A 21,018-nucleotide genomic window follows, 5' to 3' on the forward strand; every position below is an offset into this window, starting at 1 on the left:
GCGAAAAGCGAATTTCTCGGGCGAGTTGTAATCGAATTGCCAAATAACGGCTCCATGGCATGAAATATGTAACAGGGCAGAATAAAGTTTACGCGCGCGACAAATCTATATATAGTCATTTAATTAATGCCATGGATTGAATGCCAAGCGATTCGTACGTCGGGCTAAAATTAAAATGAAACGCGTGCAACTTTATGCGATTTGCGTCCCCGCCTTTAACGAAGGAGAATACAGCGTTGGCGCGTGCACGGAATTAATCGAGATACGACGCTAATGTTTTTCCCGGATTGCAAAATTGTGAATCGTGAAGATATTTATGGGTTTTACAATGACTCGATTTGCATAGCATAATTTGTGTAATGCTCGTATGCATATAGATTGAGCTGTCCTCTGTAGATTTAAGCGTTTACTTGTCAGTGAAATTTTTTATGATATACATATGTACAATTTTTACAATTGTATTCTAAAAATACTCTCGTTTCTAAAATCATTTTATATCTCTTTATAGTTTAACAGGCTGTTTGGATGTTATATAATTTAATATTGGGAGCGTCATTAATTCTTTTATCCCTTTTGTCCATTAACAGCACTCGCGATTCGCTATTTCATTTTGTTCCTTTCCGCATCGCATCGCGGAGAATTTCCTCCACACGAAAATGCAGGAAATTATGGTGCTTTGCAGTTCTTCTGTTCTTTCCATTCCTGTTCTATCACGACGTAGTAATGACTTCGCGCGTTATTTCGAAGGAGAAAAAGGAAAGGTGAGGAAAGAGGACAAGTCCGCGAAGACATCCCGGCGAAGACACTTTCTCGCACGTGGTAAATAGAGTAGTGAAAATTGTGTTCGGAAAAGTTGCGTCGATGCGCAATTTCCGCAAAGACGGGGAATGATTCTCTCGTATGGAATCACTCTGTTTACGCGCGAGACTTCCGATCGGCGATGTCGCTGGCCAATCCCTGCGTCGAAATGTTTGCGCCTTCGTGTAACGTTTATTGTCGGTTCCGTCGTCTTGGAAATTGTCAGGATATGTTTTGTCGCGCCGAGGAGGATCATAACCGATGCTCGAAACCCGTCGACGTAGACACCGGAGACCTGCTCGTAAATCTTTTTCCGAGCGCAACGAACGCGGTCACGCTTCTTAAGATCGACTGCTTTTTATTACTTTGCTGTTCGTGACTTGCAGGGTTTAGTGCAGTTTGTCTTAGGATATTTCTGAATATATTTCTCTCATCCGTCACGAAGGAGATAGTGAAGTTGCTGACTGACAATGAATATTGTATTTCGTCATATTTTAATGAGAAGAAAATAATTGTTATTATATCGTTTATTTTTATTATTGCTTTATGTAATATAAATTATTTCTTAATACGCGTCTCGATTCGAAAGAAGGCGTTTCGAATGACTAACTATGTGATTAATTGTAATTAAATGTAATTAAAGCACGATAGATGCATCATTTTCCGATTTCTTTAGGATCACGTACGAAGACTTGAATTCGCTAAATCTGAACTCCTCCGTCAATGCTCGAAATTGCGACGTTCCCATCTAGAGCTGGTAGATTAATCAATTAAAACAATGATTGCGATGTTACGATATTGCACGAGAGATCGCTTCGATATTTTTCTTACAGATTCAATTACGCGATCGGCCTTAAAATCACGTACCTAACGTGCATTTTTGTATCTGCCGCTTACGTCACTCCGAATTGGCCGCATCGAAATGGACAGGATCGTATATAACATTCGCGAATAGCGTATCCTGTCCAAGAATGCGATTTTACAGTCGATCAATTGTTGTATCAGTAACAAGGTACTTCCATCGATTGCTCAGGTCGTCGAACTATACAGGGAGAAACATAAAGAAACCTAAATGGCAGCTATCCAAGGCTATATCGACATATTTATTTATTCGTGATTTTATTGGAGATCACTCGGTAGCCTCGAGACCGAACGTAAAGAACTGCGTAATTCGATCTGATTGAATTGCCAAATATATACATATATATAATCTTCATTTCTTTCTAAATATTGATATTCAATACTTTATTTTTAAACGCAAATATTGATATTCCAAGCTTTATTATTTTAACGCAAATTAGCTCTACTAAATAAATTTCTTGTATTAATCAAATCTAGATCACGGCGCCCCGACCTTGTAATAGTGATTCTAATGAAGTTATAAGTGAAATCCGAACTATATATACAATGAACAATAAGACAGACCTTGTTATCGGCGCACAGAGTAACGTTGTTACTTTCGTATATATATATATAATCAGGAAGAAAGTTTCGAGGAACTATAATCTCATCCTAAAGCTGTATCAATTTGCTCGTTCTAGTTTCCCGATGAAATTAATCTTTTTCGCAAACAACGAAGATATTCGGTCGCGAAAATTTGTCGAACATTTAATGTATTTTAAGAGTAGCTTTCGTAAACGTTACGCAAACAAAATGAATAGTGTTCTTCGATGTGAAAGTGCAACATATCTGTTTGTGCAAACGAGCAAATCAGAACGCGATTTCCGATAATTAACCAACAGGTTAAGGCACCAGAAATAATAAAGTTATACTTTCCGCTCTCTTTCTCTTCGACCCTTTTGTGCACGATGAATGTGTTCTTTTTTATCACATCGCTCTCTTTTATCCTATTTCGGGATGTCGAGTGCTCCGGAGGTCCATCAATTCCCTCAAACTCCATTCGGCCGGGTGTTCACAAGAGTATGCATCGGTAGCATATACCGGGGTAGGGCTGAAGGGGTGAAGAAGATTGGCCGGAAAAAAGCCGGTGTCGAAGGCGGATGGGTATAGCGAGAGTGGTAAACGGTGGGGGTACGCTAGGTGAATGGAGTGGATAGCGGTTAAAAGCCGTGCTTGTCCATCGATCGTAAGTACTGCAAATTTTTCACGTTCGAGGCAACGATTTTTTTAGGCACAACTATGTGTGGGAAAAAGAGAACATGAAGGAAATCGCATAATTGTGTGTGCAAAAAAAAAAAAGATTTCAATATATAGAGGAAATGGGAGATATTTCCGTTCTAACACTTAGATTTGCGTTGAACAAATTTAATCGAAGACTCCGAACGTATAGGAAGCGACGATAGTTTTGAAATAGTCTGCACACGAGATCTGGCGAAAAGAAACGACTACGAAATTGTCGTATGCGGATCACGATCAAACGAGTGACATGCTAAAAGCACGAAAATTCCAAGGTGAAATGCATTTTTCTTGGAAAGATACGTGAAAGATCGTGTGATCGGGAAGAAAAAGAGGGAAAAGTTGTACGACGGGAATGTATTTCGCGGGTTATAGACAGTGGCATACGTAGGCGGTTGAACGTCGGAAAGGCAGGAAGTCGGGACAGATAGGAAGAAGCATCTCCCGCGCGCGCGGTAAAAAGAATTCGTGCTGAATGCAGATGCAGCGAGGCAATTATCATATAAATTGCCGCGGACTGATTTTACACGAGCGATTTTCTGCGCCGACCGACCGTCATTTCGCGCAATCGTGCCGGCTGCCGCAAAAAACACAACTGCACTTTTCTTTTTATCCATTGTCGCTATGTTCCCGCAAGAGAAGGAAGTTCAGCAAGTGAATCTTTAGTGATTGTACCAGCGAAAATATAGTGTTTGATTTCCAGATTAATTTTCGCAGCGTGAAATAAAGCACTTGAAATTAAACGATCTTTAAATTTTACTGAATTTTTATTATTATTTTGGAACTTATTGTTAGATGAATTTGTGACATTTAGAAATTTATGGATCTCTCTATGAAATTACACTCTTCTTCTTTGTAATAAGATGGATACTGCTATCTATATTGTAAATAGATTTTATGACTATGCAAAATAGAGAACCGCGCTACTTGAAAAGTTTTAACGATTATATTTTCACGTCTTAAAGAGGATTCGAAAGTTTCTTTTGCTTCAGGAGAGTCATAGAGTTTTATAAGTAGCATAATATTCATATCTTCAGAAAGATGAAGGAAATACAATAAAATATGTATTTGTACACGATAATTTTGTTTATAATAATTTTACATGAAAAAAATTGTTACTGCTATATATAGATGTTTTTATTGACATATATCGTTTCCATCTGTATCGACATATCAGATGAAACACAAAACAAATATAAATGCAGCTTTATTTGTTATAAATATTGATCAATATCACGTTTTTTAGTAAAATATAATGCATTTAAATTTTAGAAATTTTTAATTAAATACTTGAATCAAAATTATTTAACTTTTGAATAATTTGAATTATAAATATCAGTTAACGTTTGTTTAATCTTTTTTTGTTTTAACATTTTTTTAACATTAATTATATGAAATTAATATATAATTTATCAATTATTATCTAATAAAGTTAATATAAGAATTTATTATAGTATTAGCAATATCGTGAAAAACCCTCAAGTGGCACGATAATAATGTGTCCTTAATTTCAAGCGTTCGCCGGCTTTCAAGCGGCAGACCAAATTCAGTTATTTCTACTTCGATTATTTTCTCGTGTCGTTTGATTCGCCGCGCACCCATGTCTGTATGTTGCGTTGTCGGAATGCGTGTAGTTCTTCCTCATGCATAATGCAAACGGAGATCAAAGGGTGTTTTGGTAGCGTCGGCGATATGTGAGAGCGTCCGCATATACGCGAGCTATACGCGTTACGCGTCTCGATCTATGTGTGTGTGTATGTGTGTGTGCGCGCGCGCCACGTGACCATTATGAACTTTGTCAGAACCGATCGGGATCAAGGGCACACTGCCGTCGTCGTTACAAAGCTTAACGGTCGATCCGATAAGACACTCACGGAGACGTGATTCGATTCGGGAAGAAGCTACGGAGATATATCCCCGCTGCACTCTCTTGCATCGTCTGTTTTAATCCACAACTTTCTCGCGGACAAATTGGATTGGCTTCAAGAAAGGGGATATAGCTTCGTGAAGGTATATGACGTATCACGGGATTGCGCTGGATTTTTCGCGAGAGTGCTCTCTTTAATCCACTAGCGATACCGCGAAATGCCCTCGAAACATATAACTTTTTGCTCAGAACTCTGCTTCCCCAGGATTCACAATATATTTGCGATATATACGAGTTTCAGAACGTTATATTTAACGTCGTGATCGAGTTGCATAAGCCATAGTCGCTTCTCGTTCCTCATGACGAGAATTACGTTCCGGGGAAGATAACGTAAGCACGAAAATATTTCTCAATTTCGCCAAGCGCGCAAGTTACAGCAAAACGGGTGTTTAAAGTTTATCACAAATTACAGCGGATATAAAGCCGTGAGAGAGAAATAAGAAGAATACGTTTCTTGAGGTTCAGCAAGCAACGACGACTCATGGGAAATTCTCGAGAACACTTGGAACACGGGAGACAGGTGTATCGTGGATGCATAGAATTTTTTAGAGGATTGCGCGACCAAGTTGCACGCGTATATTTTCCCTCAAATTTGCGCCTCTTTCTCGCATCGGTTTTTTTCGCATTGGCGAAGAACGACGTGCGATGAAACTCAAGAATGTAATAATACACTGAAACGTGATGCCCCAATCGATGCGCCGATAATTGACATTTGTCAAGGAGTTAATCTTCTCTATAATGTAAAGAGGCGTCTCTAATGTTTAGTTCTTTTTTCTCGTCTCTTTCTCTTTTCGCTCTTATCTCTCCATTAGTTTCACGTCATTCGATTTATCATTAATTTTCCGTACCGTTCGATGCGTTTTATCGTCATCCCTGCCGGATGGCACGCAAAGCCGGCGAAATTGTTGCTCGATGTAACAATTACCGAATCGGAAGTAGGATGTACGATTATGATTTCACCGATATTAATGCATTTATCTATGCATCGCATCACGTAATTTGATTTTGGCAAGCTCGAACGAACGGGATAAATGGCACAAATGCAGGTGGACCCAATAAAGATTTCTCGTTTGCTTTAACGATGCGCCGCGCTATTGAATATCGCTAAGCGTCAGAAAAGGGATGAATATTACGATATGATGACGGCATCGTTACACCATAATGCTCGATCCCACGTGACACCACGTGTACACTACAAATTGCACCATATAATAGATATTTAACTCTTAATTCACGCAAAGAAACTGATGCAATTAATAACGAAGAATTCGTGAAATCTTCCACTCTAAAGTTTTTTAAAACGATTTTTGAGCATATAATAGCATATAATTTGTAAGGTACATGCCAACGTAAGAAATAGACGAAAATTATTGAAATTGAAATTTATATATCTTCAATTATTTGTTCATTTTGCAAATAAGATCTAGAAGGCAAAGTTTAGCTCGCAAGTCTCCTTTATTAAGAATTAATGTAATAATGTAGCGTGTGTGTGTGTGTGTGATGAAGTTAAAATGAAACGCACTTTATGGTGATGAGGATGTATATTTTGAAGATATAATATGTTTATATATTTTATTAATTTCATGCGATAGTGGAACGTTCTAATAAATTTTCATACTTACAGCTGGAAAACGTTCGTATATATTTCACAACTCATGATAGATATCTATGTGGCAGATTTGTTCGGAAAGTCAATCAGAACAAGAAGAATACTTATTTGTGCGTTTAGTAGCAATTTGGTTTCGCTGATTTATCTTCACGCTCGTCAAATAAGTTTTTACGCTTATCATGCTTTTTTAATTCATCATAACTTCCAGTTTTTATACCAGATAACTCATTGTCAGTTAAATGGCCATTATTGCGTTTTATTCAGAAGCCAAATTGAATTTTTATTTTGAAATTAAATTACATACATGTGTAGTTACATACAGTTTCTGCAATTTAATTTATAACTTGAAAAGTAAACACATGTCACCTCTTTGAAGCAGAAATGCTTCATATTTTATATGACTTTAATGTGCAGTAAAACGCAAATATGTAATTATTACTTCGATTCGTTCATGAAGTTTCTCTCAATATTGAGCAAAAGTGCATACAAGAGCAAGTGTATACAAATATATACACATCCGATGTACGTATGCTCTCAGCTTACTCAGAACTTAAGATCCTGCTTCACATCCTGCCAATCAGAAATTGAACTCGCTTGAGAGATTCAAGATATATATATACCTTGCGTTACAACTCGCGCTTTGTGCAAGTCGATATCACACATCTTCGTTTTCTATTCTGTCGATTGGTGAGATTTATTTGAGTTTCGAGATTTCTCGATTGTGCGGGACCGACCGTACGTTACGGAAGCACGCGCGAGCACCGGCGATAAAACACGCGCCATTACCTTCAGGATTTTACCGCTTTGCCGTTGTAACGAGCTAGCCCTTAATTTTCTTCCTGCCGTATTACATGGTCTATCTTCTATGTACATATTTATTTATACCTCGAATACGCTCGCTGCAGCGCATAAAAATAATATTACGCCAGCGCTGCCGTTGCACGTTCAAGCAATAATGGAATAATAACGGATGAGCGAAAAAAAAAGAAGAAATTAAAAATGCTTGGGGAAAATTACAAACGTGTTCTATAAAGAAATTTACAGTAAAATTTAATTAAAAAGTGTAATATTACAATTTGGTTTTGTTATATATTTTTAGAAAGTATTCTAGAATAATATTTGATATTTTGATATTATGCGCGTTATTATTGTAATAATTTATATGGAACGAATGTATTTTTATATATTATTATTTAATATGAAAATGTTAGTGTGCAATAATTTAACATGATTTGGAATTACTGGATTAAATAAGCGCCGAGCAGAACGGAAGTTTTTTTTATGAACAAATAGAAGTTAACGTTGAAACGAAATCTAAACGATTATAAATTCAAATTCCGATAAGAATCGTCGAGAAAGTCTGACCCGGCACCTGTAAGTAGTTTGCCGAGTTTCACAGGCAAAGTTGCGACGCGATCAAAGACGACGAATGAAATTCTATTTCGCCGTTTAACTCCGCTCGCGTCCCCGGAGTGCAAAGTAAATGTTTAGTAATGCTAACACTTAACGGCTTGATAAGGAAATAATGTTTCTACAATTTTCCCTAGCACTTGTTTCGACGTAGAATTTTCTCCCGAAATTGCGTAAAAGGAACCCGATCAAAGATTCAGAGGAGATGAAATTATAATGATAAAGAAATGTATCCGAGAAATCTTCTTGAGAAAAAAGTTGCCTTGAACTCACTGATTATCTACTCTCTTATCTCTTATCTCTTACTTTCAGAGTTAAGTTCTTGCTTTTAAAAGAAAATTTATATTTACATGCAGATCGTATATATATTTAATATTTTTTTGTTTTTAATTTTGTAACTTACCTGTATAACGAATATATATTTGTATGGATTCTTGTACACTTACACTGCATAAAGTAAACTTTTTGTAATGCTCGAATCATATACCTTTTTCAGAGAGGCTTTTTTACAATTTGGATTGAATCATGATTTCTTTATTAATACATCATTCACTTAGAATTTGAATCGTTTTACACGGGATATTCTTGACAACCGATAGGACAGGCCCGGCAGATGGGCGCGTGGTGGATATGTTTCCGGTGATCTAGGCTGGACAACGCGCGCGATCTCGGTAATTGCAATTTTGCATGTGACGCGCGCTACAAACACATTGGGATGCATCACCGACTACGGTGGCATTAGGCGACGATGCAAATTGGTTTCCCGAATTAATTTCGCCAACGGGAATAAGTTCGTCCTGACGACGAACGGCGATTACCTCGCCTTAGAACACTTCGTTTAAAATCCAAATTCAGGAAATTGCGCTCGTAAGATTTTTCGACTATAGTCGCTTGACGCAAATACAGTCCGAAAAACGCATGAAATTTTTGACTTATCGAGTTTGTTCTGCTATCATGAGTATTGCATTACATCTCTATAATCGCAACGCCCTATATAAGTAAAGTGAATAAGGTGACGAAAAATTATACCAAGTTAATTTAATCAGTTTTTTTTTGGAATGTATCCACTTATGTAATAATATGACAAATATCTAGTTTCTTTGAAGATCACTTCTCTTTCTTATTTAATTTAAAACATTATTATTTTATGTGCCTTTTTATTTTATTTAGATTTAGATATAATACTAAATATACTAGGATTTAGTACTTGAATAACGTTTCTCTTTGTTTAATTTGATACACTTATTTGGCTTTTTTACTGAAATTTTTACTAAAGTATAGGAATTAAATGTTAGAAGAAATAAATGTCAAATTTATGCCACATGACAAAATCTGATAAAAATCGGTCAGTCGATAAGAAAAATTAATCCGTTGAGCGTTATAGGTGCTCTACGTTTCCGGTTCGAGAAATCGGCTATCCGATGAACATTCGGCGCAAAAATCATGGCGCGCCCCCGGCGCACTTTCCTGTGATTTACGAGAATCGAATATTCATGGTGCACGAATTTGGCAATATCCGTCGTAGCGTGGTTCTATCAGGGCGTATCGCTTCGATGTTCGTGCGATGCGTTGCAACTAGTGACGTTATCGCGGAACATCTCGATCACGTTATCATCTCGCGAAATTGTATTGAATCCCGGCAAAAATCACACCTTTCCCTTAAAAAAAAGGGGGGGGAAGGAAAAAGAAAAAAAAATGCAGTCATCTTCCTATATTTCCTTATATCACCGTCAGTCGATAAATTGCAAATCATATACGATTTGTTCTGGCGAGATTGCCAATTTTTTTTCTCGGTATTATGCAGATCTGAAAGAACCGCAGAAGAAGAGACGATCAGAGAATATGCGAAACGTGTTTCGAACGTGCGTCGCGCGTCTCGTTGGACAACCGGATTACGTGAAAATATTTTAGCGACGCTTCACCCGGTATTCTCGGGCGCTCGTTTGACTTTCGATCGGCCGGTAGCGGAATTCGATTATACGTTCAACATAATGGCTTCGGCGCGTGATGAAAACGGTAATCGCGCTATTGCCGGCGTGCTTTAAAGGTGTGCTGATTAATTCGATAGCGCGCGCGGCTGTCCGCATGAGGCTGTCGCCGGTCGCGACATTACTGCGACCGTAGATTACCAAATTGCTATTTATTTTAGAGCTGCGCCTATTTGCCTTTTCTTTTTTCGTGTTTTCTTTTTTCCTCCATACAGCGCCGTTACGCATCGGCGATCGACACGAAATTATTTATCAGGTCGTAATGTGAGTGCCTTGTGTATGAAATGCAAATCGCGAACTTATTATCGCGCGAGCCGTATATTCAACCCTGAATTCTGTATTTTCAAAATGGTCGCTCGCATTTATTCCGCTGGACGTCTGCACGGTTGACGTGTTGCATCCTGCGTTAATCCTAATTTTAATTGCAGAATATTGTAAACGATACCACGTTCTAATCGGATTTATATAACGACAAGCAAACTGGAAATGAAAATAACCATAAAATTTTAAAATTAAAAAAATAACAAAGTTGAAACATTCTGGAAATATAAATACTGAATTCAAATGATTTAAATGTGTATCATATATGTTTTATGTCTCGTGTATTCGTCATTTTCGATCATGATGTCATTTCAAAATGCGTTTTCTTCGTTCTTTCGTTCGTGTCACATTGTTGTATCTTGTCATTCGCTTGCCAATAGCAATTTTATTTTTTCGTGTAATTCTTTCTCCCTTCTTGACGTCTCGCTATCGAAATATGGCGACGCGGTAGTTTGTCCTTTCTGTGGAGAGCACACAAAAGATGGTCAGCTTTAAAAATTCTTCACTCGGCACGGCCGAAAAAAAAGGGACACTGACAAGTCGTGTTTAGGTTGAACTTTATTAATATCCGACTGTCGGAAATGGAAGTTGCAGTCGTACAACGTGATGCGCCGGCGTTTTCGAGCTTTGGAACCCCCGCATCGGTATCGGAGAGAACTTCGGTTGCAGTGCTTCGCAAGGAATTTTCCAATTCGATGGCTCTTCGTCGTCCTACGGTATTTACGCTTCGCTCATAGCGCTTCTTTTGCGGATTTTTCTTGGCTGCTTTCCGCATCTCGCGCTGTTTGCCAAACGTCAAGTGCGAAGTGCACTCTCCCCTCGACCGAGCGTAATGTAACTTTGTGTTTTCTGCTGACGTTGCGTGCAATTAATTTTCGTTCACGCGAGTAAAAAGGATGATCCGCCGCGCCGCCGCAATCGTTCACTCGGTGCTGAATGCGAAAGAATTGAGAATCGTAATGAAACCCGTGATTGCAATTAATATCGCAATATAATTCCGAGATATGCATCGTTTCATTGTTTTACGCGAAACCTCTTGCGATTAAAGAAATCGGTACTCCAGATTACAATTATAGCGACGAACATATCTACATCAGCTACATCTACGTAATAATTTTCGTGCGTGAATCTCAGTGTGACGATTTCATGGCGACTGTCGTCACGGTAGCTCGTAGCGTTTAACCGTCGCGAGTGTCCAACGCTATAAGGGATGTTCGTGGTCGTTGCATCCTGGCAATTACTGATTATGCGGCCAATTGGCACGAGATAGGCGGCGCGACGCACGGCTGGGATGCAGCTTGAGACGAGAGTATGATCGAGCGAGCGGGTTCGCTCTCGCTGCGCTACAACTCGGATGCGCCGATGCAGCTGCCAATCAACCGTCCGTCACGGCGCGCGCGGGCGGCGCGGCTATCCCACAATTTCGGTGAATGCGAATTATGCCGCGCGCACGCCGAGATACTTACCTAGCGTGCCTCAATCTCTCTTAATTAACATCGCCAAAAAGAGAGTCGAATGTGTTTGCTGGAACAAATATTATTCGTACACGAATACTTATACTCAAATCAATTCATTGTCATTTTTGTAATGTATTTTGAACCAAACCAAGAAAAATTACTATTTTTTTATAAAACATTATATTTTTAATTAACATGGCTAATAATAAGAAGGCATTTATATGTATTCGTTGAAACAAAAATTACTCGTACATAAAGACTGTAAGCTCAATTTGTTGCTATTTTTATGACATGTCTCAAATTGAACAAAAAAATAATCGCTATTATCTTTATTAAAAAATTACACTGTACTTTTTGAAGCACTGTATATCACATGTCAAGTAAAATAGTCGAAACTTGTTGTGCTACCAAAGTAAGCCGAGCATCTTTTTTGACGCAGTACGTCAAAGGAAACGCGCCCTGATATTCAACGACAATTAATGGCTCTTCCATTTGCATGGGACTGTTCCTTCGAGCCGCTCGCGCGGCGCACGCGTACTTAGTAATAATTAACCACTAGCCAAGCTTACCGGTCGCCAGCGGCACCGGTCTCTTATCGTTAATTCGAGTTCATAAATTTCTCGACGGTTTAATCGTCGCTGCTACATGAGAGAGCGTCTCGCTCGCTCGAGGAACGAGGAGGAAGTTACATGCTTCTCTGGGGTGTCTCGCGCGATTGGAAGCGCTCGCGCGTATATCACGCATCCTCGAATTCGGCGATTTCACATCAGGCGTAATAATCACCGTAATTATTTTCCCGACCGCAATTATGCCACGTCGTTGATGATTTCCGCAATCGCGTCTGTAACTTCCCGTCGCACCGCGATCGATTCGTAATTCTCTGGTCATTACGTGTCACGTCATGCCTTCCGAATCTTCGGCAATTAATGTTCGAAGCAGTAGTTAAAATTACCGTAATTTCGATAGATAAATTTTGATAGATTTACTTACATTTCTTACCTAGATTCAAATGCTGTATAGACGCACGAAGATGGATGACATGGATGATGTAAGACCGGAATTTTCCTACGTCTGTGGCATTCTGAAAAATCACGTTTGTATAAATTACGCCAGTTTCAAGTCCTGTTCTAAAATCGAATTGCACACGGTTGAATAATTTTTACATGATATTCATAATTGTTGAATAAATAATATAAATAAGTTTGAATAGGTATATGAGATATCTTATTCCAGAAATGCTTCCACAAATTCGAAATGTTTCTTCCATCCATTAACGAGGAATTAATGATCGCGCTAATTTCACATAAATTTCATATTTGTTGTTGGGTAATGCATCAGTACATTGTGAACAGCTTTCGCCTAAGCCGATTACATAACTGAGCGACGGACGAGGAGTGGAAGAAAAGATTTTCGTGAAAGATAGAGAGGTGAAGTTTCAGAATAGAGTGATACACGAATAGAGGAAGGGTAATTGAAAGTTCTCCGTGGCTGAGATGATGGAAACGAGACGACTCAGGTTGCATTTAATTCACAACGCTGAACTTCGTCAAAGCGTTACATTCTCTCGCGATTACGGGCACTTCCGACGAAACTCCACGAAGATTCACGATTTATTATACTGACGTATACCCCCGTATTTTTATATTTGCTCTTTCAGATGCGACTTGTATATACCGATACGCTAATATGAAATAAATTAATTTCGAAGAGGGATGAATTAATTTTAAAAATCGTTATACATATATTAAGAAGTAAAAGATATATTTTATAATTCTCTTTTCGACCGTTTAATATCGCGAAATCAAATATGAATATCTGAAATAGAAAAATAGGGAAAAAGGAGGCGAGTGCATGGAAAGCCGGCGGAAATCGAGCCGCGAAAACGCTCCCGAGAATTTCATCGTTTTTAAGTGTCAGCATGATTCATATATAATATTTGGACGGGCAACTCGAAGCCGCGGTTATACCCTCCCCGGAAATTTGCATAAAAACATATTGAATCCCCAGTCGTGTGTGTTATCCATGATACTCGTCCAAAACAAGACTCGAACGAAAATGGACTCTGGATGCCGCGTTTCTCTCTAATTGGCCGAGCTGTTATCTCAACGCGAATATACTATTTATTTTAATGAAACTCGATTATTTGGCTTAAGTTTGAATCCTTCTCTCACAATCAGTTCTTTTTCGCTAATGCGTGTATATCTTCCCGAATTTACATCCGAAAGAGAACATGCCGCAAAGAAATAAACGTTCGCGGTTACTGAAGAATCACAGAATCAACAGTGCAGAAAATTACTATAGAGCTGAAAACTTCCATGTTTTTTGCCTTGTCAGTAAAGTGCTTTCCAGTAAAGTCTAAAATCTTTAACGTATCCACTGGTATATCTCTTCTTTGGTTTAATATATTTCACATTTTGTTAGGAAGTATCGCTCTAAAGTTTTATCCTATTTAGAGAACTAAATGAAGAACTTAACTTGCTTTCGATCTTACGCAAATTTTGTATCTTTGTGTATTATGTATGGCCACTTTCCTATATACACTGCAAATTGAAGCGTGTTACTTTTACACGCATAAACGTCTAAAAATGACACATTAGACTGAAGATCTCTTTACATGTTTCTCTTTATGTGTTAAATTACGTTTTTACAAACGTCATTTAAAACGTTTAATCGTATTATCATGTCATTTAGATGCATGCATGATTGTTACGGTAAATGAAACTTTAGTTAAAGGTCGAACTTCTGCTATAACATAAGAAAAACAAACATCGACGATCGTCAATAAACAGAAATTAGTTTAGCTGAAAGGTTATCTGGTAAACTCGATATATCGGTGGCGATCATAGCGCAGAAAAATGTGCGCTGCTTTAACGAGCCGAAGATCCGAGTTCAAATCCGACCAAAAATCGTCGGTTTTTATTTGATCGCCACTTCTCGGAAGGGTTAATGCCAACTCACCGAGAGTGTATCTTTATAAGAAACCAGAAGGGAGGCCTCGGATTTGATAAAGGCCGAACTTCAAAAGGCCATGGCTCAATCTTGAGCTGTAGAACTATTAAGAAAAAGAGAAATTCGATTAATTTCTTGAAAAAGGAAATAGGTAACTTCTCTCATGATGATATTGATGATTAAAAATTGTTCGTTATTCTGACAAACCATTTAACACTGGAAAAGTGATAACAAAACTAAACTGACAAGAAGTTATGTAAGTATTTCGCAAAATTCGTAATAGTTGTGCAATTAACTAATACGTCGGAGCGAATGATCGCACACTGCAAATCCAAGTGTGTGTTATTTTTGTGCACGCGCATAAACGTCTAAAAATGACACATTTGACTGAAGTTCTTTTTACATATGTTTCTTTTTAAGTACAATACATGATGTGATTTAAAACGGCAAGAAATGTGTAAAAAAGAAGCTTTCAACTAAAATAACTCGATTTGCAGTGTACGTTATGCAATTCGATACGTTAAAAACCGTAGGAGTGCGAAATCTGTTTGACCGTCATACCTCCGTTTCTTAATATTCTTATTGCCCAGCATAAGTTTCTTCGTCGAGAGCTATACGGGGGAAATGCGGTCACGCAACCTAGGGTGAGAACTATGCCGTAGTGACAACCAGCTTGCGACGCAAGTGACCGAGCACGAGCGGGCGGGTCACTGCGAGATATTTAATTGATTTAGGTGCTGGGAGCCAGCCGCGGCCTTTCCCATCGACCGTCGAGAATGCGACCGCCGGACGGAATTCCCGAGACACCCGGTGGGATCGTTTGCGGTCAATGGGAGACGCTCCAAGGGGAATCGGCATGCGGTCATCAGAGGATCACGATCCTTCCGTGTCCCTCGGTGCCGAGTTTGTCTTGAAGCGCGGATGCGTTGCTATTTGCCCTACGTTACAGCTTGAACATCGATCGTGTGGACAATTCAAGCATCCCTTTCGAATAGGAACTCGTCGAAAACGTCATTCTCTCATGCTAAATTATCTCACGTTTATCTCACGTTGCGAAGGAGAGTTTATTGCTCTCTACGTACCTTGAAAAAATCGAAAATGATATTTCTTAAATTACGTCGGCGCCTCCGCAATCATGTGGCTGAGTATTTCAATAATTAATTGATTAATTAATTTTTCGCGCAAATGCTCAGTTTTGTATATCTGCAATTAGAATTCAAATTCTGAAAACATTATTTAAATTCAGAAACATCAATCAAAACTCGCCACAAATCAATTACTTTATAGTGAACGACGATGCGCGTTTGCGATGCTTTATTGTGTAGTATTTGATATTTTTTCTATATATAAATATTTACAATATTTATTCTTTATATGAATAAAAGATAATAGAACACGAATAGAATTACAAACGTGTTATAGCTGAATGAATTTATTGGTAATTTTGACCACTCATGATGAACAAAACTATCAGAAAAGCAATTTTACAGAAGTGACTTGATATTAATTACAATTTTGATTAATTATTGAGCAGTTTCGTTATTGTTTACTAACAAGATATCTTTGACAGGGAAGCTAGTGAAATTAATGGTTAATTAATGTAAAGAGTTATATTTTACAACTGCTGATGGTTAAATATGGTGCCATGAGCGTGATAAGATTTCTGGTAAAGCTTGCATGAGTAGCAAATAATACTTGCTACTCATGCAAGCGGACGCCACATAAATTACATATGATAATGCAAGGTATGATAATCGCGTATATAATGCACCGCTCCTGATGTCTGTAAATCCGCTATGAGCGACATTAGCTATACCGACTAACTTTGTTTATGTCAATAGTATACAGTGTATGTACGTCGTTACTGTGATAGCACGCATATAACAAACGATTCTTGTTCGCGATTCTACGAGCGTGATGTGCGGTAGATTGATCATACGTTGTTATGATCGCATTATTAATGCATGCAGCGTAAATCAACTCTTTATTATCAAAACCGCACCTTTGATCGGCGATTTCTGGTTGAAATAATTTCGATCAATTTAAACTTACTGTTTATCACACAATCCTGATATATATCAATATATACAATATACATCTCAAATGCGCATATATAACTTCAACAAATTATTTTTTATCAATTGCGAGGACATCATTTGCCGATTTTCTATACAATAAATCTTTGCGCCTCTGTCTTATTCTTTCGGTTAAATGGTTATTTTGGTCATGGCAAGTCTATTTGACATAAATAAAAAATGCAAATAATAACTACTTTCTGCATTTTTTACGAAGAGACATGTATTCGAGAGAAAAATAATTATAAGAGGATTGCAAGACATTAGACCCTTGGATAACATAGAAATGTAAATATTAGTATTAAAAATGTAATCCAACAAATGGATTTTGCCCGCGTTTCGACCAAGTATGTACCTATTAACAACTTCTGTCGTCTTATTGAAGTTTTCATAAATTTTCTGTTAAAAATATAGAATTATTTCATTAGTTGAGTTCAACGAGTTGGCAATATTTCTCGTTCCTCCAGAATAATTCAAAAATTGTCTTAAAACGAAATTTACTTTGTACTTTAACGCAATTTGCGAAATACTTGAAGATAGTTGAATTAAAATATTTATGCTGTTGTATCCGTTATTTATGTATTAATTTAAAATATGTTAAATTAGACCAAAACAAAAAAATTATTTAAATTGATTAAAATTCCAGAAAAAATTCATAAATCTTTTTTTGCTAATTATATAATATTCGCTATTGTACCGTGATTATAAAATATTCAACTTTTGCATCAATATTTTATGTTCTAACAATAAGAAGTTATTTATAAAATTTCGAAGGTTTTAACAATTTAGTCGAGATATGAACATTGCTATTATATTTAATTCAGTGTCTCTCAGTAGTTTCTCAATAATGCCTCACGGTAAAATAGATAATCCAAGCATATTATAGTATAGCAGATTTAGATGTCAAGGTATACAGCTGAGTCTTGAAATGAATGTCTACTTTAGCAAGAGATAGGACAACAGTATCCATCGGGAAGACCCTACGGATACGACCGCCCTCAAGCAGAACAAAAGCCTCATTATTTTCGTGATTCAGGAACGAGTAAATTTCACCCTCGGCAGAAAGCTCGTCACGAGATACGGTCTGCGGCTCATTTCGCCATCGGATATGCTGCGAGGTGGATTTCGCGTTCGAGTAAGGTCATCGCTTTGAGGAGATGATGAGGCAGGTTGCGCGTTCCGACGAACGTGATCGTCCGACTGGTCGAGGAGAAAATGATGACGCAGCCAAATGCCGTTGGTTACCTAGTCGTTGACTTCCCTTGGGGCAGGAGACAGGTGATCTTGTAGCTGCTTCATGTCGCTTCCGATTTGTACATGTACGCAATTTCTTGAAAGTTATAGCCATTCACCTTTTGTTTGAACATGTCGAAGAGGAAAAAAATGTACTAATCACAATATATTTATCAAAACGGCGTGACATATGCAGTTCTAATTAATACGCTTGATTTTGAAACAAAAATGGTTTATATGTAAATACTTATTTAATTATTTTATTTTATATAAATTATTGCCAAGCAATAGTTTATAATACATCAAGAGACACGGTAGTGTTTCGCGCCAAGTACACGCAGAGCGAGACCGATTAGTAGATACGGTACAGTTAATTATAGAACGATCATAAATAAATATATAATTTAAATAAAATAATCAAATTACATGGCACATTTTGTTTAATAATAAATAGATAAAAAAATGAATAATATAATTACATTATAATGTATATAATATATAATACATACATATTTATAATACACATTTATGCGTATATGATGAATAATACATATCAATATGTACATAATGAATAGGAGATATGTAGGTAGTGAATAAATATATAATACATGATTGATTAGAAAAGAAATATTTGTATTTAGGCAGGTTTAATAAGGTAATCGTATCATATTGATTCTCAGCGTCAGATGATTAGTATTGGCGCAGATTACAGGCGAATGTCGCACGAAGAATGCGAATCGATTAACAGATCAGTTTTCTCATTTTCATTCTCATTCTCGGATGAAAATTGGTGCGACATTTGAGTACTAATTTAGCAGCCGCGAGAGAAAATAAAGTAAGAGATTTCTCGCATTGACTTTTGAGTTATACGTAAGGCGAACCATCGATCAACAATTTTTTTAATTAAAATCTTTTTAAGTTAAAATCGATCAACGGAGTGTTAATGAATTACTTAGCGTGATATTTAAACTTGTCGACCGTGAAGATCGATGAGAAACGTAACAGGAATATACGGAGAGAGTTCTTTGATCAGTATTTAATTATTAATCGATTATAATAATTTTATTGAAAAGTGCAAAATAGTTTCATACAAAGTAAAATGATGTAAATAGATGAGCATCGTGCACACGTAGAAATGAACGAGTGGAATCAGCCGATTTCTACGAGAAGTGATTTCTGCAGGAAACGTGCCCCCATCGCGAGTTAACAAATTCTTGATTGTCAATTTTTCGTAGGAGCGTGCGCGGAATATTGTGGGCATACTTTCCGTGTCCAGACGTGGTTTTTTCGCGTTCTTTCAACCATTTCCTTCTTTTCTTTCCGTTCGTTTCGGACTCTCGTTCCGCACCAAGTCGTCGAAAACAATGAAGCGGAGATTGTGTGTGTGTGTGTGTGTGTGCCATGAGATTTCGAAGAATGGCCCCTTGGCACGTTAGTTCTCCTACGTTTGCCCTTTCTGTTTTAAACGATTTTTTTTCTTATAACAATTGTTGCGCTTGTATATTCTATAATGTGTTTTAAAAAGTTTATGCGATAGCGCTGTTCTTATTTCTCGACGATTTAAATGAGTTACATAAATTAGTGATAAATCTGAACAATGTGCCACATAATGCTCTTTCTCATATATACCAATTTATAATACAATTATTATATGCTATTCACACACACCATAAGATAAAAATATTATGGCTTCTTATTATTATGAGTGTCATAAATACGTTGATATTGATGATTTCATAACGGAAACAATTTGTCGACGAAGCAGAGCGTGAAGCTTATTCATCATCCTTTCTAGGTAGGTTAATTAAGAATTTTTTCTACGAGAATTTTAAGATCGCTTGCGTGACTTGGCCCCGAATTAATTCCTTTTCGACTCCCCTCCGTCTGTGAGCAGAAGGGATGTCGAAGATGATGAAGCGGAAATTGCCACGACATGTCGAAGAGGCGGCACGTATTGGGGATTCGTTCCCGAATTATATCCGTCCTTGTGACATTTTCTTCCGTGCCATCGTCGAGAGACAATGGTTTATTATTAGAACGGATACATCTGAATGTCCGACAAAATGAACGCTCAATTAAGCGGAGCTTCTCCATCATTCGGTTTAAAGTGTTTCTCCGTATTCGAAAGGCTTGTCATCGATAAACTATAAAGAAGAGTTGGGAGGAAGTCAACGAATCCGTTCCGCGCAGCATACAAATCGAGATAATCGTTGTGGGAGCCGTAGGATCCATTAGAAACGTGCATGAGGAACCGTTGCCGTATTTTAGGAAATGAGATTTACGAAGATATACAGAAGAACGCCATCCATAAAGTGGAAGCATACGAGGGATTCCGCTTGCAAAAGTCCACCGTTGGAGTCCGACATTCGGGAGCGTTTTCGTGCCGTCGCACCGCGGTCACGTAGTTGTGGATTTCAACTGCATCCGGATGCAACAACGCATCCAGCAATATTAGATGAGACACCGTTACGCGGCAACGGTTGGAAATGAATGTTTCAAACGGATATTCGCGTCGGATCGAAGACCACACAAGATTTGAGAATATATAATGATTTAGAATATTTAGATAATACTATAACGCTGCTTATTAATATAAAGTTAACTGATTTTTTCATTGAAAAAATCTGTAAAAGAACATTCGCAAAACTTTGGGTTGTAATAATAACAAGCTGAGTACACGACGACAGAAAGGCAGTAAAAAAAACCATTCGTATATAATTAGACATGAAAAAAAATACATGAAAAACTAATTATTATAAAAATTGATTAAAAGAAAAAATTACAAAGAAAATATTACAAAAGAATGATAGAATAAGAGCGCAGAATGAAAACCGGCAAATATACCAGTCTCTGTATTTAACAATGTAACGCAAGTAATGAAATTGGGTGGTTGAGAAAGAAAGAAAATCCCGCAGTGTGCTTGCGGGAGTAAATTTAATGGACTTATTTTTAAAATGTCGACGGATAATTTAAACAAAAATTATAACATAATTATAGTATGTTAATTATTTTTTGCGAATGGAAGACGAAGTCGTGGAAATTAACGTTACTGCACAAATATTTGATAATTTATGTTAATTGAAATTGAGAGCATGCTGATTAAAGCAAATAATAT

General features: G+C 37.4%; 1 protein-coding gene and 1 long non-coding RNA gene across 2 annotated transcripts in view; one reads left to right on the plus strand and one right to left on the minus strand.

The window, feature by feature from the left end:
• LOC143900337 (uncharacterized) overlaps window positions 1-21,018 on the plus strand; it is a 148,349-nt gene that overhangs the window by 104,041 nt on the left and 23,290 nt on the right. The gene's annotated exons all lie outside the window — the stretch shown is intronic.
• LOC143900341 (uncharacterized) overlaps window positions 9,626-21,018 on the minus strand; it is a 38,336-nt gene continuing 26,943 nt past the window's right edge. Inside the window, exons 2-3 of the long non-coding RNA XR_013257762.1 lie at window positions 12,646-12,727; window positions 9,626-11,713 (exon numbers count right to left, since the gene is read on the minus strand). This is a non-coding gene — a long non-coding RNA (uncharacterized LOC143900341). The remainder of the gene's footprint in view (window positions 11,714-12,645; window positions 12,728-21,018) is intronic.

The sequence above is a fragment of the Temnothorax americanus genome, unplaced genomic scaffold (genome assembly GCF_048541705.1).
Source record: "Temnothorax americanus isolate GAGA-0224 unplaced genomic scaffold, ASM4854170v1 Scaffold3, whole genome shotgun sequence".
In the NCBI taxonomy this organism is placed as follows: Eukaryota; Metazoa; Arthropoda; class Insecta; order Hymenoptera; family Formicidae; genus Temnothorax; species Temnothorax americanus.